Source organism: Panulirus ornatus, chromosome 1 (assembly GCF_036320965.1).
Source record: "Panulirus ornatus isolate Po-2019 chromosome 1, ASM3632096v1, whole genome shotgun sequence".
Lineage (NCBI taxonomy): Eukaryota > Metazoa > Arthropoda > Malacostraca > Decapoda > Palinuridae > Panulirus > Panulirus ornatus.
In genome coordinates, this window is record NC_092224.1 from 74,869,792 (window position 1) to 74,888,621 (window position 18,830).

At 40.7% G+C, this 18,830-nt stretch overlaps 1 protein-coding gene across 7 annotated transcripts in view; it reads left to right on the forward strand.

Annotated features, from left to right (window-relative positions):
* LOC139749641 (uncharacterized) overlaps window positions 1–18,830 on the forward strand; it is a 163,617-nt gene that overhangs the window by 19,384 nt on the left and 125,403 nt on the right. For 4 of the 7 annotated variants that reach the window (XM_071663842.1, XM_071663834.1, XM_071663818.1 and 1 more), the window contains exons 2-4: window positions 5,698–5,844; window positions 9,601–9,882; window positions 10,092–10,268. The exons of 2 other annotated variants lie outside the window; for them this stretch is intronic. The gene's annotated coding sequence lies outside the window, so the exon portion shown is untranslated. The remainder of the gene's footprint in view (window positions 1–5,697; window positions 5,845–9,600; window positions 9,883–10,091; window positions 10,269–18,830) is intronic. One more of the 7 variants, XM_071663826.1, reaches the window with a different exon arrangement.

The window sequence follows — 18,830 nt, forward strand, 5'->3', positions numbered from 1 at the left end:
TGCCTAAGTACTGGCGGAAAGCACATATAGTGCCATTGTATAAAGGCAAGGGGGATAAAAGTAAGTGTTCAAGCTACAGAGGGATAAGTTTGCTGAGTGTTCCAGGTAAGTTGCGTGGGGGAGTTGTGTTTGAGAGGGTGATGGCATATACAGAGCATCAGGTTGGGGAGGAGCATTATGGTTTCAGAAGTGGTAGAGGTTGTTTGGATTACGTGTTTGCTTTAAACAACGTGTGTGAGAAATGCTTAGAGAAACAGAAGGATTTGTATGTGGCATTTATGGATCTGAAGAAAGCATATGTTAAGATTGATAGAAATCCCTTGTGGAAGGTTTTAAGAATATATTGTGGGAAGAAAGGTGCTAAAATCAGTGAGAAATTTCTACCAAGGTGTAGGGCGTTTGCACTAGTAGGAAGAGAGGAGAGAATGGTTCCAAGCAAAGGCTGGCCTGCGGCAGGGGTGTATGATGTCACCATGGCTGTCTAATTTGTTTATGGATGAGGTAATGAACGAGGGAAATTCAAGAGTCTTGGAAAGGCGGGCGAGTATGCAGTCCGTGGCGGATGAGGGGGCCTGAGAATTGAGTCAGTTGTTTTTTGCTGACGATACAACACTGGTGGCAAATTTGAGCGAGAAACTGCAGAAGTTAGTGATTGACTTTAGAATGTGTGAAAGCAGAAAGTTGAGAGTAGATATGAATACAAGCAAGATTATTAGGTTTGGTAAGGTCGAGGGATATGTTAGATGGAGTGTGAATTTGAATGGAGAGAAATTGGAGGAAGTGAAGTGTTTTAGATATTTGGGAGTGAACATGGCAAATGGAACCACGGAAGGGGAAGCGGTTCATAGGGTGTGGGAGCATTAAAGAATGTGTGGAGTGAGAGGTCTGTATCTGGGAGGACGAAAATAGGTGTGTTATAGCAATTCCAACAATGTTGCATGGATGCGAAGCATAGGCTATAAATGAGGATGTGCGTAGGAAAGTGAGCGTGTTGAGAATGGAATTTTTAAGGACAATATGTTAGGTGGTTTGATTGAGGAAGTAATAACGTAGTAAGAGATATGTGTGGTAATAAGATGAGTGTGGTCGAGAAAGCTAAAAAGTGTGTGTTGAAATGGTTTGATCATAAGGAGAGAAAGAGTGTGGAGAGGTTGACAAAGGGGATACATGTGTCAGAAGTGGAGTTAACAACGAAAATGTGGAGTTCTAATCGGAAGGAAGAAGTGAAAAAAAAAAAGTGATCGAGGGTTGATCACGCAAGAGGGGGAAAAGTGTACATGGTATAGAGTGAATTGGAACGATGTTGTATACAGAGGTCGACGTGTTGTCACTGGCCTGAACCAGAGCATGTGAAGCGGCTGGGTAAAACCATAGAAAGGTGTGTGTGGCCTGGTTGTGGATAGTGGACTGGTTTCGGTGCATTACACCTCCCTCACCACCTCATCCATGAACAAAATAAACAGCTATAGAGACATTACACACCCATGCTGCAGGCCAACCGTCGTATATATATATATATATATATATATATATATATATATATATATATATATATATATATATATATATATGTGTGTGTGTGTGTGTGTGTGTGTGTGTAAGAACATGAAAAGATGTAGCAAAAAATAAGATTAAAATGTTTTGATGTGATTCTATAATTCTATACATTTCATTTGTCTTGGACTATTTTCATGCTATTATCATTATTTTCTATTATGTAAACTAACAAAACCGTATCCAGATTCCTTAATAGCCTTATGTCATTACGTAGTTAACTTTAGCATTCTTATATGCACAGATACGCCTTCATTACTGCTGCTTCAGCTCTGAAAACTTTTATTAGGGTTGATAATCTTCCTTCTAAATCCTCCTCCTTGTGGTTGATCAGTCACACGAGCGTCCTACTTCGTTCTCCCTCTTTGTGCAAAGTGGAGCGTAATTCTGGTACCTCAGCGCGACGCCAAAAATTGACTAAATTAAGTCAGCCGATTTAAAGCAGCAGGTATCGGCAGTGGATAGGCCCACGTTGAAAATGGGGAAGGAGAGACATTGTTCCACCCAGTAAAGATTCTAAATGATTTTGAAAATATGCCTCTTATTGATATTTATTCGTGTAGTAGCGATGTGACGTCACTGGATGTTTATGTCAGGAAAAAGATGTCGGTGGTTCTGGGCGTGATGCCTTGTTACGCTGTTTTCGAGCATTGTAAATATTACTTGGCTTCTGCATTTTCTAATAATCTGTGAAGATTTTCATATATCTGTATCATGTAATCAGTTTAACTATGGTTGAAAAATTGTCGGACTATGTGGCAACCGAACATGACAGCGGCGGAAAAGTATCACAGTATCAGCTGGTACGACTGGTGGACTTAACTGGCAGCCAGACGCGGTGAAGCCTAGGGAGCAATAACACAAACGTAGATGGAGTTCCTCTTCACTGTTTCCCACAAAACTACTACGGTCAAAAACAATGGATGTCTTTTGTGAGGCGGAAGGAGAGTAAGTGTTTGGTGTTCGGTTCACTTCACCGCTGAGTAATATCCGATTAGGTTCAGATTTATGGAGTACCTTGAAGAGCTTCTGAAGGAAAAGCGTTTGAGTAAGGGCGCAGTGGCATCAGTTCGCACGGTGTTGACCGAATCCCCATCAATGACGAAAGCTTCCTGCCAGCACTCCTAAGCTGGAAATAAATAAATGAGAGGGAAAAAATCTTAAGTAAATAGATTGTTCAAAACAACATGTATTGATTACTGACCATTTCTGTTTAAAGAAGTATTTTCCTGCTGCCCACAGGTCACACATTTACAGGAAGAAACATGAACTTTCGGGATGGTTTCTGCCCAAATAGCCTCAGCACCTTCGTATACTCAATAAAGCTGTGTCAGAAATTAAAGAAAACATTTCTGTAACATGTAATGTTTAAACATTTCATCAAAATGGTTTTGCGTCTGCAACCGCCACTGTCCTTCCATATATATATAATGACGTCACACCATAGTAATCAAATAATGCCCTTGGAAAAAATACTGACGTCATCCATTGTAGTCAGACTTAACCAGAAGTAAGCCAATGACACTTCCAGAGATCAGTTATACACCGTCGTTGTGACGGTCTATGTCCAGCTGGGATACAGGAGAGGCGATGTAACTCGGATTTTCGAAAATACCTTCAGTTGACGACTCGTAACTCACCTTTGAATTTTCAGATACTGTCGAGAGTTGCCCTTCACTACCCTGGTAAATATATGGAAACCCATGACCATAGTGCTTCCTCCTCGGCCTGCATGAATTGGTAATTACACCCTCACTGATTATATTAAGGTGCGTCACAGGATTACTTTGTGGTCTCTGGCAACGTCTGTGTGTATGTGGGCCGTTGTGATCGTTTCTTACATGGCGAAGTTTTCGAACATTACCCCGTCGTGTCTCTCTTAACAACTATGACCTGCACGTTTTACATGGCACATTACCACTTCTGTAACTTAAAGATAAAATTTGCCTCATTTCTCCTTACTTCCTCTTTTCTTCAACCTTTCAAATAGTTTCCCTACGACGTAGCCTTAATGTGGACTTCCTTCCTTGAATGAAGTCTTAAAAGTAGAAAAACAAAATTGTTTCTCTCTGAGATCACGCGGGATTTCTACCCTAACCTAATCCCACAAACTTGTGCAGTTTGCTTCAACAAGTATCAATTTCCTTCCGGTAATTTTCCTTCGCTAACTACGGATACTCTCCATGCAGATGTTGCCTTTATATTTAGCTTACCTCAATTCTCTTGGCGAAACCAATGACCTTAATCAGCGGAGAGCCGTCAACCTAGCAGGCAGGGCTGGGCGTGACCTCCATTGTGTCGAGGCTGGCCGGACCCGGAGGCCCAAGGACTGACCCCGCATACCGGGTCACAATCACCAGCCCCTACCGCTCGAGGACTAGGCTGAAGCTCCCACTGTCTCTAGAGACCTGTAGGGCAACAGAATTATTTCTCCGGACACTTTCTTTGCTACCTACAACCCTCCGTGTCACTAGGTTGTAAACAACTGCCGCCCAGAGAAGTATTACCCAAGTGACTTAGGAGTGTTGAAATGATGGCCGGAACCATCTTACGACCTCCGTGTCAGTGGATTGTAGACAGCATCCGCCCAGGGAAGTAATACGCTCCTGATTTGAGAGTGTTGAAGTGTGTATTGATAGTCCGACCTTACTAATATCCTCCCTGAAAGATTTCGAGAATCCCTTTTAGTAGCCCTTGACGTATCAAAAGTTTTTTGAGAGGGTATGACATCGGGGTCTCATTTCCAAGTTTTCTTCTTTTGTGCTTCCCTCCCTCACTTTGTTCCCTCATATCAAGGCTTCCTCTTTGATCTCCATAGTTATAGATGGATCAGCCTCTTTTCTTTTCGCTGTCAACAGCGGTGCCCCTCAAGGTTCTGTCTTGCTCCCTACACTCTTCTGTCTTTTTTTTTTTTTCGGAGATTTCCTTTCTGCAATATATAGTCAAATGCACACACATGATGGTCACTCAGCACATCATTTCTTCATTTCCTTCAAATCTATTCCATTCTCTCTTGCCTGAACTGCGTCTCGTCTTCACACAACTTTATGAACTCTGACAGGATATCTCAGTGAGGTACAAGGAACCTGGACAAGTTCAGTGCCTCCGAAACCCAGTTTCAGCCCATTTCTCTCTCTCTCTCTCTCTCTCTCTCTCTCTCTCTCTCTCTCTCTCTCTCTCTCTCTCTCTCTCTCTCTCTAACTCGTAACTTTCCTATCTCTTTTGATGGATCTGTAATTCCACCTCCTAACACATTGAACAAACCTGGTATCACTTTGACATCTTAACTTAGAAAACTCATATTTCATAAGTTGCTGTCTATCCCTTAAGAAACTGGGAGTACTGTTTAAATACCATAAACCCTCATCTAAACTGTTGCTCCATTTACACCAAGGAGTGATCCATACATTACTACTCTCATGTATGGGGAGGTTCTAACTCCACATGCGCATTTAACAGAGTTGAGTCTAAAGCAAAGCGGTTTATGAACTCTTCCACTATAAACTCACAGTAACGTTGTTGGTTATTGCTCCCGATAGCCGGACGCGTGTGTGTCACCACCATTATCTAGACCACGTGATGCTCGCCGAGCTACTGCGTCACATGATTAATGTGTGGCCATTGTTAGCTCAAGGGAGGGCCGTTTTGATATCAGTTATTCCCGACAACTCAAAGCTTTGGAACTTTCACGCTTTTTCATGGCTTTCGTAACAATTATGACACAACCCTATGAAGAGAGATAGGTTCTCCACTTCCTCAAGAATTCTTAGAATATTTTTCCTCCTTATCTCTTTCCTGTTAAATAATTTATTTCATTTTAGGTCCAGCTTCGATATGGACATTCGCTCACGACCAGAGCCTTCGACATGAAAAGAATCATGAGCAAGTCAGTGGGTATGGTGGAACGCTTTACCTCGAGGCTATGCAACAGTCTGGCGACTTAATATAGTTAATTTGCGAGTGTTGGAGATGGAGCACAGACTGATACACAGGTGGTGTCAGGCTGGGGGAATTTCCAGCTGTTGTTGACGAGGTTGTCATTAACCAGCTGAGCTGCTTAATCACTGGAGAGATGATCAACGCTAATTCAAATTTTTTTGGCGCTTTTCAGTTTCCTATACCACTCGTTAATGTCTGTTTCAGGTGTCGTGTATTTGAAGGGCAAATAAGATATCACCGTAGCCTATATTTCACGAAGGACTCAGTTCTCGAGCCTTGTGGTGGAAGGCGAGGTCGGTCTCGCTGCTGCATCGTGTGAGATGTGATCCACGGCACGTCATCCGGGTCACGGTTTGTGTTGGATAATTTGCTGTCGTGTGTGTATGTTTGATAGTGAGGCGCTGTATCGACGGTTTCTTAGTTCTGACATTTACACAAAACCACTAACTGGTGATTGTTATCATTACTGATAATTTAATGACTGGCATATCCATGTGGACGAAAGTGGGTTATCGTCGAAGGCAATATCCAGTGAGAGTTGCCATTTCAGACGAGGTGATTTTAAGATTTTGCTTTTTGAACAATCATACAATAGATCAGGTTAACAAAATACACGCTGAGATATTGAATGTTCAGAGACGAAGCTAAGGAAGTAAGGATGAGACTGACATGTGAGATCCAGTGTTAAAGGAGTGAATAGGAGCAGCGGTGAGTAGAATGATGTAAGCCAGCCATCCTCCTACTGCAGAGGTAAGCCAGTCATCCTCTTGCTGCAGGAGGTAAGCCAGCCGTCCTGCTACCACAGCAGGTAAGCCAGTCATCCTCCTGCTGCAGGAGGTAAGCCAGCCGTCCTGCTACCATAGCAGGTAAGCCAGCCATCCTCCTGCTGCAGGAGGTAAGCCAGCCGTCCTGCTACCACAGCAGGTAAGCCAGCCATCCTCCTACCGCAGCAGGTAAGCTAGGATCGTCAACACACAAACACTGTTTGGGACAAGTATAGAATCAATATGTGTAAGATTATACAATACTGTGTTCCAGAAGTGAATGAATAGAATGGAAATAAGAACAAGCATTATGCGGGTTACATTGTGGTCGTGAGGCAGACAATGTAACACGAAAAGATTTTGGACGAGTATATCGTGCCCCGTCAGCGGAAACTGTGAAAGCAACCTGCACCCGGGTTTATGTGGGTTGCCAGTCAACTGGTTCCTTGTGTAGATATATCACAGATTCTAGGGAAATGATTCTGGTTATACAACAATGTTGTTTTATGTTAATTTGATCAGTAAAGTAAAATAGAGAACTTGAATCGTAAACTGTCCTAGAAACTACCTTAACGACAGCTTTTTGAGTTTTGTATAATTCATCAACGAAGGAAGCCATTTTCTGTAATTTAGCTGCAAACGCCGACTCTCTCTGATGTGGGTTGGAGATGACATATTCAGCGTTCAATTTATTTATTCTATTCGTACTGGACTAACTCTACACTTTTTCAGAAAGCACAGATATAGGTGCTGGACAGCTACAGCAGACACATGAAATATGAGTTTACGTTTATCAGAAATAGCATGTGAACACTTCGATATATAGATGCATAATTTGTTACCCATACAGGTTTTTCATTATCATTTTTCCTTTTAACACATTCGGTTCAGAACACTTTTTTTTTTTTATATGTAATGAAAATAATCAAAGCAACGGGAAGTCCACCATGAGAACAGTACATTAAACATGGAGTTAAACGTAATTTCTCAAGAATAGAAACAGGTATTTACTTTGTAGGTTTTACAGCACGCTAAGAGTGCATCCAAGTTATTGATTTTGTAACTAACTCATGATTATATATCACATTACAACGGAAATTGGCAGAATAATACCAATCATGTAAAATGAAGGCAGGTTATGCCTATCATCGGGCAGGGGACACAACAGAAATCTGCATTATAAGGGTACGTCGAACCTCTCCCGACACCAACACTCCATGCAAGGATAATCGTTAAGGAGATACAAACCGTTACTTATTTACCAGTCACTGTCAAAATTGACGACAGATATATGGACACCACGTTTAGAGAAAACTAGAGAATTAGTATTTTGGTCACCTCAATTTTATTAAAACATCTACATGTATACTGGAAGACATAAAGATTGTGCCAGAAAAGAAGAGCTAAAGGGAGAGAGGATTGTCTATGTTGAATGACAGACGAAAGTTACTTTAAGATCACCACAAAGTTCTGGATCGATGTCAGTGTTAAATTTAAGCAGTTGTTAAAAGATCGGTAGATTGACCAAGCGGATAGATTTTCCAGTACCTAAGCACATAAGATGATAATTAAAGAACATTGTAAGAAGGAAAATTAAATGTAACGAGATGGAAGGAAGTGTTTAAGGAAGCACTAGGATTGTAAGGTCGTATGATTAGATATATAGAGGTGAGGGATATGAAACGCATGAAAAGGATAAGCGTAAGGAAATTATTGTGGCTATTTTCTGAGTAGGATACAAAAGTGGATAGGAAAAGTGAATAAGTAGTGAAGACGATGGTCAGGGATGAGAGTTTTCGGAAGAATGGAGTACACTTAAACATTATTTTCAAGAATCTGCCTTTATGGTTGGGTTTGAAATGAGAGATAATAAGATAAATAATAATGTAAGATTAATGGAATGGACTCATGAGGATGCTAAACTTTGGAAATGACGTTAACGTAGAATTGTCGTAATGTCTACATGTGTGAAGCCAGGTGGAGCCTCTTGAGAATTTTTTTTTTTTTAGACTGAAGTGAATGAGAAGCAAGTGTAGAAGGAAGCCAAGAAAGGGGTGAATAATGCTTCAATAATAGTAAAGTGTTAGATGTGTGGAACAGATGAAAAGAAATTCAAGTTAGGAAAGTTTAAGAGATGGACTTCACCTGTGAAGAACTCCCTCCCCATTATGCACAAGTGGTTAATCACACAGTGCCCAGTGACAGAGCCGTTCTTACTGCATGCATTGCCGAAGCCTCGCACAGTGAACAGGAACGGGCCGCCCACAGTTTGAAGTGATGGGGCTACCCACATTATACACTGATGGGACCAACCACAATGTAGTACATTGATTGGGTTACCCATATACTTTGCATTGATGGGAACCTCCCACACGATGTGCACTGATGGGGTCCAACCACCCGTATGAGTTGCTCTAATGAGGCCACCATTACTGATGGGATTACTCACAGAATGTACTCTGACGGGGCTACCCTCACGTTGTATACTGACGGGCCGTCCACACAATGTATACTGACGGGGCCACCCACACAATGTATACTGACGGGGCCACCCACTCAGTTTTTATTGATGGGGCCACCCACACAGTGTATACCGACGGGGCTGTCAAATACGATGTAAACTGACGGGGACGTCCACACTGTGTGTACTGACTGGGCCTCCCACTCATTGTATACTGATGGAGCCATCCATACAATGTATACTGACGGGGCCACCCACGCAGTGTACATTGATGGGGCCACCCACAGTGTATATTGACGGGGCCACCCACACAGTGTATATTGACGGGGCCACCCACACAATGTATATTGACGGGGCCACCCACACAGTGTATATTGACGGGGCCACCCACACAATGTATATTGACGGGGCCACCCACACACTGTATATTGACGGGGCCACCCACACAATGTATATTGACGGGGCCACCCACCCAGGATGCCCAAATGGGACCGCCCATATTGTTTGCTTCTAAATCATTATTTCTTTTTTCATCATGGCATTGTCTGAAATAATCTACATTATGTATGGAATAATACTATCGTATGGAATTATCATATATTTCCTACCTGATCTTGTTCTACTCTCAATCTGTAACTTTGTTTTCTCTCTCTAATTCTTCTTACAGTGTTATCATTCCAAGATGTATCTTTAAAAACATGGTTAAAGTGTACCTCACTGTTAGAATACTTTCACAAGTTTAACTCTGACATTTGTGTATTATGCTTTACTTAGCTGGACATGGGCAACTACGGTAGTTTACTGGTTTTAAAGTTTTCTATATATCGAACGAAAATTACCTTTATATACCAAGTTATGTTTTTTGTTTTTTCTTCAAAGCAGCAGTATCTTTCTACTCCTTGAACCAACATCACAAATATATTCAGCTCTGTAACAGAGCTACCAGTTGGTGATATACGAGGAACCTCAAAACAATCTCACTCGTTAGCTGCGAAAGCCACCAATGTCCAGTTGTGAGGCAGCCGGGCGTAGTGTGTGCGTTCTGCCATTACATTCCAGGACCGAGGATGAGGCTGCGAGAAGCAACAGATATACGCAACTACGCACACACTTACACCTCGCGCCCTTAGGTCTTACCTGTGACTACAGGCCTGCGGCGTTTAAGTATGTGGGCAACTTGTCATATAACTTTCCCTTTGTTCGAACTGCTTTCTTAATCATTATCATTCTTTCTTTTCTTGCTTAAATAATTGGCTGCAATAACTTAATAAATTAAGGTGCAAAAGCTTTGATTGATACTGGTTGGCTATTAAACGGAGTGATTTAAATAGCTAGGTGGCAACTACGTAGCGTGGGTTTGTGTTGTCCTCCAGAGCCCAGGGTGAAGTTGGCGCGTCAGTCGACACCAAACTTTGGTATAAGGTTCTCGTGCGCAAGATTGCCTTGTGTTGTGACTAAGACTCAGTCACTGGGTTTAAGAGCTTGTCGCGTACAGGAGTGAGCTAGAGGGTAACACTACTCCTACAAGTCATACGGGCACATCAACTCGAGTAAGTAGCAATCGAGTGTTTTTGCATAGCTTCTTAGGAACAAGTAATTGTCTGAAGTTAAGCTTTTTTTTCTGCCATCTTAAATCATTTTCATTGTTGACTTTGTTTGACCTGATCGATTCACTGGTATGTACATTACACTTACAAAAGCAATGCATAATAATCACGCTTTTCGTTTCACTTTCGAAGTTTACTGTCTAATGAATAAGGTCACTGAAAATGATTATAGATACCTGAAAAGTAATCGTTTCCTTACACTTTGGTGTATTTATTTATGTAGATCTAAAATAGCTCCTTGTAAGTGCTTGAGTGATATGTTTTCCTCATACTCTTACTCTTCAAATGCCATTTGTTCTGTTTTGTTAGTGTCTTCCCAAAGCAATGTTCGACACATGCACCCATCTCACTGACTGCATGCATATTCATATTGGGTTATCACTTACATAATCCTTATTTGTAATGTTGGTGCGGCTTGCTTTTATCCCGTAAAAATTACGTGCCTGCTTCTGATTGCGAGCACATGTACTACAGTGTATACGTGCGGTAAGGTTTTTTTCTTTTTATTTCATGTTGTTTTGTGTACCCCACATGTGAGTTGGTAATTTATGTTGTGTAGGTCTGTAAGTGTTAGTTTTCATTGTGTTTTTAGAACTGTTAAGTATGTTGCATACTTATTTCATATATGACAGTGTTGTGCATTTTGTGGAAAGTCAGCCAACTTGATATAGGCATGTCTTTATACCTACCGTTTTGTTTTGTTTTTATACAAAGTAGTTATATGTACGACACTGGGACTTAATCATTCTTCTTAGGTTAAGCTAGGGTGGGGTAAGGTTTCTGAAAAAAAAAATGGTTACGTTATCGTAACTCTGACGTCATGGGTTAGTTTCAGGTTAGGTTGTTTATAAGACTGATCGTGGTATGGTTCCAGAATATATATATATATATATATATATATATATATATATATATATATATATATATATATATATAAACAGCCAACTAGTTCGTTTATTGCATTTGATGTCAGTCCATGTGACCTCTCAGTTCGAGCAGATTGTTGAGCTAATGTGGTCTAAAAACGTTTTCGTCTTTCATTGTGAGAGAAAATTCCCGAGTACCAACGACTAGATTTTGCCATTCGTCAGGTCTAGCTCGTAAATCACAGTGAAGAAGAAACGAGTCGTTTGAGTTAGGTGTTGTGTTGCGTTTGAGATGGAGAGTGTGTGTTTGTGGACTGAATGCCAACAACCCGCGTGTATTTGAGCCAAAAAAAAAAGAAAAAAGAAAAATAAGATCTTTTCCAAGTGTGGGAACTTGTAAGTTCCCCTCCTTGACTAAGACTTTAGTCTTTTCCCTTTGCCACACATTACCGCAGGGCTAACGCCTAACGCTCTCGTCAGTCTAGCTCGTTGAATTACACCGTTTCTCTCCATTGCAGAGCCCCTTGAGTCATCATAATTATCAGTTTGAGATTCATCGGGGATCGACTTCAACCATTCGTTTGAATATTCTGTGGTTATTCTATTTGTTTCTAATTTCTCGTGGTACCGCATTAAATCATTTTTCAAGCTTCTTTGAATGACATTGGTAAAACATTGTGTAACATGAAGGTGAAATACAAAAGTTTTGTCACGATCTTGTTAGATATTTGATATAGAAAATAGATATAAAGAGGCAAATGCTTTGTGACCGAATGCAGACCACACATCGCTCTAGACGACCCATATTTTTTGTAACCAACAGCCAGTCAAATTATGTTGCTTTTGATAGTGAGTGATCGACACAATCTGGGTTGCTGTAAGTTGTACAGAATAGACAGGGATTAAGCTTACTCAGAATTACAGGTTGTTGCTGTTGTTGATTAGCGCAAAATCTATCCCAATATCTGAAAACAGAGGATAGAAGATTTCCTCAGGCGTTCGAATTTAGTCACCCACTGTTTACAAATTAAGTATCTGGCAAAAAGAAGACAACGATAACAAACTACATTCAAAATCTCGAAAGCAGCACTAGCGTGACTTAACATGGTTCCCACAGTGCCTCAAAGCCCTGACAGTTCTTGTTACCCAGCGATAACGAACAATTCCTAGCTTAGCGTAGCTAATTTTAACCTGAACAAACAAACTTTGATTACCTCAAAGCTAGGATGAAGGACTAGGTTCAAATGAATTAGAGCACAAAATATGGTAGTCGTGGGAACGGGTCGAATTGACTGAGAAGGTTAGGAAAGAGTAAAAAAAAAAAAAAATGATCAAAATTATTACGCCGTAACAACTGGACGAATCGATTAAAAAAAAAGGCGTGGGAACCGACCGCTGGCGATAGGCTGCTTTAAGAAAAGTATATATATATATATATATATATATATATATATATATATATATATATATATATGTGTGTGTGTGTGTGTGTATGTGTGTGTGTGTGTGTTGTAGGAGAGTTTTTACGTGTTGCTCCGTTTCTTGACCTTGTGTTTATGTATCAGGTCTTTACTCTTATGCACACACACACACACACACACACACACACACACACATCCTTGCCTATGTCAGGTGCCCATTTTATCTATCGGTCGTTAGGGAAGGATGAACGTTAGGGTGGATTGTGGCTCGGCTGCCACGACCAGGATTTGCACTTATGCGGGCTTGATCCCAGGCGACCCGGGCATGCGTGATGGTCATGTGTGTGTGTGTGAACAGCTCTCTGAAGAAACCATCATTCTCCTACTTTAAATTTATGGCTTCTTTGGTGTAGAAAAACTTAACTATTCAATGACATTCTAGTCTAAACTGGTTTACGTGAGGTACAGAAAAACTAACGACGAGGCCTTTAGCCTAGCATGTCTAGCGGGTAGTTTAGAGATATCATCGAGATGTTGGATATCATACGTGTTTGTCTGCATTGGTCTAGACCTGTGAAAGGTCTTGGGTGTGTAAATGCCGTAGAATTATACAATATATAGTAATACTAGACTGACTATCATATAGGCAGAATTGTGAGCGCAGCTGTCCATTACCAAGGCCTGGGCCTGGTGAATTCTTACAAGGACTTGTGTATGTAATTTTACAAGAGCATGATCAAGTAAGAAATTAAGAATTGATGCAGTTGCGCTGGGTATACAAATATAAACTTCAGATAATGATATGTACAGTTGTTAGACTGAATGATGGAACTCTAGTTGTACTGTAGTAGTTGTGCAATGATTACGTGAAGAGAATACTAAATGTATAGCATTAGTTATTTAAATATAAGGTAATATAGCAAATACATTTTTCGTCCATAATTAAAAGGTATATGCACTCTGTCAGTATTCCATAGTACTATTTGGTGCATTCGTATTGTTTACATTACTTAATTGACTGATTCTTAGGCCCTCTTGATTTTGTTTTCTTTGCTTCGTGGTCATTATGAACTTTATTTGATGACAGTCTCAGGTCGTTAGTTGAATCTGTAGATAGATGAGGCAAACGTATTTATTGTTTCATAACACTACGAATTATGTATAGGTTAACTTTGGCAGCAATCATTGTTAACTTTAATATCCCAAATCTCTTTTAGCTTGCTTGTGTCTAACTCTCGTGTACTGGTTAGTGTTAGTTATATAGAGAGCAACAGTCGTAAATGCTCAGTTTCTCATAATGCAGTAAGTGCTAGCTGACAGAACTATGTTTTTAAGTTAGCCATGTGCCGTCTTCATATTGCTAATCAACTAGTAGGAAGAATGTAATCTTACGTAATTCTGGTTGGTTGCCGAAATCGTAGCTGGACAACACGGGATTGGCTGCGTTGTGTGACCAGAATCTTCTCGATGAGGTTACGTGACCGGCAACCCAATGTAGTCCGTGTAAACGTAGAGAAATTTCATAAAACACTGATTACACTGGCTGTCAGCATACCAAGAGTTGCTTAAATGGACAGATGAGCAATGCATCACAGTTGATCAAGTAGACATTGCGGTCAGTGTTTAAAATTAATGGCGTGTTCCAGGCTGTGGCTTCTTTGAACCGCTATGCGGAGGACACGGGGGTCATATTAACTAGTTGGGTTTCTTGACGTGTGTGTGTGTGTGTGTGTGTGTGCTTCTTTAGTGTGTGCGTGATTTTATTTTAATCTGGAGCTGTATACTAGAATGCCTGGCCGTCAGGAAACTTAAGAGTTTCCTGAAGGAGAAGCTGCCTTCCGGTGGGTGGGTGCAGACTGTAATGTATTGAATGTGTTGTTGATAATATAGATGACAATCAGATCCCCCGGTAAAGATGATCATATTAGTTGGCAGTGATTGAAGGCAAGTACGGTGAACTTCGACTTGTAGTAAGCATCAGACTTCCAAAGAACCAGTTCAGTTGTGGCGTTATGTGTTTTGTAATTGGATTTAATAGCTATCAGCACCTATGGGTCATTAAGCCAGGATCTATCCCATAGATGAAAAAACAAATTTAACTGAATTGCACGCTGTGTACATGCCCTCGTTTTGGGAAAGGAATACAAATCATTTTCTTCTATCATTCTCCAGTTTCTGGGGTTTACTCCAACAGTGAATAATGGTGGTCGCTTGGAAAATATAGCAGAATATGTTTCAATCATATCATCCGTATGATTACGGTTGTACAGCTTGGAGATACCAGTGTTACAGAATTAATTATGTCGTTGGCCGGGCGCGGCTTTACTTGTTGAATTCTTCTATATCATCACTGGTCAACAAAGATTTTGTCCCATGGAAAAAAAATGTGTAATGTATTATGCTAGATGAATCCAAATATGTTTTCAGAATTTTTCTATGTAGTTTTTTTTCTTTCCAGCATGATTGCATATCGTTACGTACAGTACTCTACGGATTATTTGAAACAAAAAGTTTCACAAACATAGCTATTTTCATTGTTTATGAAGTGCAGTAGCTTCTTTCCGAAAGCACAAGCCTAGATAAATGAGTCACCAGGGGCCTGCAGAAACACGACTGGAAATGTTGGAACATTCAAACAGTGGCCACTCCTGAGTAGCATTTCTATGTCGTTGCAGGTTAGAACTCAACGTCTAAAACAATGTCTTTTCCAGTCTGTTGACACATTGTGCTTTTGTGTATTCAAGTGTTGTGTGGTGGTACCCCGTCCACCCTTATAATGCCGAGAAACTGTAAATAGTCCGAATTCTTTCTGCTACATCTGTAGTGAATTGAAATTCATATCACAAAAACGTTCTTTCTCACCCCTCATTACTTTGGTCGTAAAGTGGGTGACCAGGACATAAGGTGGGCCCTCCCATATTTATGTCACATGGCAGGCTTCTCACAGCATGGGCATTAGGTTCACGCCGTATGCCTTTTATCATTCCTGTGGTTTGGAGAGAACCCACAGATCACGCTTCGGAGTTCTACTTCTGCCTGACTGATATAAATGGCATGACATCAAAATCCAAGCATGCTGTTAAATATCCTAATTAACATCTGCTATTAGGCCAGTATCTCACACAGTCAGGAATTACCTGTGCCAGAGCCTGCAAGAAACATGTCACTGAGGTGATGATGAGTCTCGTGATGAGAAAGTAGACCAAGTAGAGGACGTTATGGGTCCAACATTTGAAACAAGCTGTTCGTCAGGTGAACCACATTTGCTGAGTCAAGATCTTAATGATCTCGCCCGCGATTTAGATTTGCGTTCCAGGTTAAAGGGCTGTAATCTTTTCCAGACTGAAACTAAAGTTTGTTTTTATCGTGGTCGCCATGTTTTTAAAGAATTTTTCTACCATGAAGATGGTCTGGTGGTTTGCAATGATGTTTTCGGTTATGGAGCACTTGGTCGCAAATATAACACAGACGAGTGGCGCTTGTTTATTGACTCATCAAAAGTATACTTGAAAGCGGTTTTACACAACAGAGATAAGTTACCCTGCGTTCCTCTGGCTCACGCAGTTGATGCGAAGGAATCGTATGATAATATGAAGCTTTTGTTGGAAAAAATTAAGTATGGTGACTTTAAGTGAAATGTATGTGGTGACCTAAAGGTTGTGGCACTTTTACTCGGGAATGAAGCTTGGTTACACCAAGTTCTGTTGTCTCTTCTGTGACTTCTGTGAGTGGGACAGCCGGGACAAGAAAAATCATAATGTAAAAAAGTTGTGGCCAAAACGAACATCAGTGACTCCATGGAAGAATAATGTCATCAATCCTCCTCTTGTTGATCCTGAGAAAATGTATGTCTCCTTTGCACATTAACCTCTGGTTGATGATGAACTTCGTCAAATACATGGATAAAACTGGCCATGGTTTCATATATTTGAGCAATAGATTTACCAGAACCAGTAATGCAAAAATCAAGGAGAGTATTTTTGTAGGATCACAGATCAAGGAACTGTTTCGAGATGAGAAGGTTGATGAAGAGCTAAATGAAGTTGATAAATCTGTATGGCTGTAATTTAAGAGAGTTTGCAAATATTTTTGGGGAATCACAGATCAGAAAATTACTGTGATGTGAAAGATCAGTTGACACCATGTAAATCTCTGGAGTGCAATATGAGACTGAAAATCCACTTTTTGGACGTCGCGCTTAGACTTTTTCCCGGAAAATCTTGGGGCAGTCGGTAATGACCACGGCGAAAGATTTCATTAGGACATTTTGGGCATGAAAAGCAGTACCAAGGAAAGTGAAGCCTCTCTATGTTGGCAGATTACTGCTGGACACTAAGGCTTGATGTTCCTGAGGCCAAATGTGGGTAAAAATCGAACACTTTTAACATTCTAGAGGTAATTTTTTTTTAGTGTAATACCAGCCTTATTTATGATTGGGTAATATACACTTATTGTAAAATTTGATTGCGCTATCACTTAAAAAAAACCTTGCCGGAGAGAAGAATTCTAAAAACTGATTCGAATTCAGCGTAAGAGGTACTGCAAGGTCCACCTAATCTAGTTCGTGGGACAAAAATGGTTGGAAAAAAAAAATTGACCAGTGATTCCCGGGAACTGTTTAATATTCTTGTGGGACGTTAGTGTTATAGAGTTGGATGTCACGTCGACAGTTTTGGTGAGTTCTGTCGTTGTAAGCTTTAAGCCAGAAAAATAGTAGATATTGAGTTCACCTAATGTTCTAGAAACGTTCTAACCTCCAGGTCTGTTAGGCTTTCGTATGGCAGGGACAGTGACGAAGATGCTCATCATTTTGTGTGGCGTGGACCACTGGATTAGTACACGGGTAAAGACAACTGGACATTGTATGAATTTTGTGGTTTATTATTCTATCTTGAAATTTGATTGATACAAACTTGCAAGCGAAACGTGTCATAAGTTTAACTGGGTATACATGAATGTTTTGTGTAGATATCGGTAAGATTGCTGTAAGAAGATGCAATAAACAGTACTGTAATTAAAATGTAGCTAATTAAGGAGGCTAGCACGTTCAAATTCACACTGGAGGTTTGACGTCACAGTTTGTTGTGTTTTAAACTCGAGTTGTAAGGTTTGCTTTATCACAAGCCCTGTCCAGTGAGGAAGTTTGTGTAAAACTGCTCACAACATGGAAAAAATTGTAAAGTCAAAACAAGAGAAGGGAGTGCGATAATGTTACAGTAATATAGACCTTTACCAACTTAGTTTTACCTTCAAGTTGGACAGTTACATGAGACAGAGATCGCGTTTATTAGATTCTCGAACCTTGTGATTACCAGGAGACGAGGCCTTCCTTATACTGAGCACGTGAACGTATTACGTACCGTTTCGTCTTGCTGGGTGAACTGTGGATTCTGACCCTAACGCTCCATCATGTCCTTCAAGTTTGCGTGTCGGCTACTGACTAGGATTTCCACAGTACAACTGATGCCTGATCATTTTTAACGTTGTTGCCGCTGTAGCCATTATTGCCTTTTATATATATATTGATTATGGAAATGTATGTGGAAAAACTGAAATGACTAAATAGTCATTTACTATTAACGGAGGTATGCATCAATCCGGAAGTGTTACAGCATAAAAACCTTGTCTGTAGAGAGGGAAGGGTTTGGTCTAAAGGTGATGGTTCATGGGTCCTTTCTGATGGGTTCCCACTCGTTAGGGAGAGATTCATCAGATTTTACATCTCATGAACACCTCAAAAACGAAGATCTTGCTAACATGTTACTTATGTTTATCAGTACGACTTAAGCATACACCATCTCTTTTGTGCTGTGTTCAAAGATCATGGAACTTCATAGACAGATATTGGTCTGTATTGAAAAAGAATTTCTTCTTTCACTATAGGTTTAGTGCCGATATTGTCATTGCTGTAGTTATTGAAGAATCACGCACGACCTTGAAGTCGAAAAATGGCGTCAGGGCTTGGTGAGTTGGGGGGTAGGAGAGAGACGCAGATGTACTCCACGAGTCACTTTGACCTGCTGCAGGTGACGGGGACGGTGTGACGGGATGTCGGTGATTCTGGGCATGACTTGGCGTGTGGGTGCGTGTGGTACAGGACGGTTAGGTAACCCGACCCACCAACCATACCTTCAGCCTCGCTCACCACCGTCAATATTGACTCCTCCACAACTCTACCATTATAATGGGGTCTTAGGGTTTTCTTCTTCCGTCTGTGG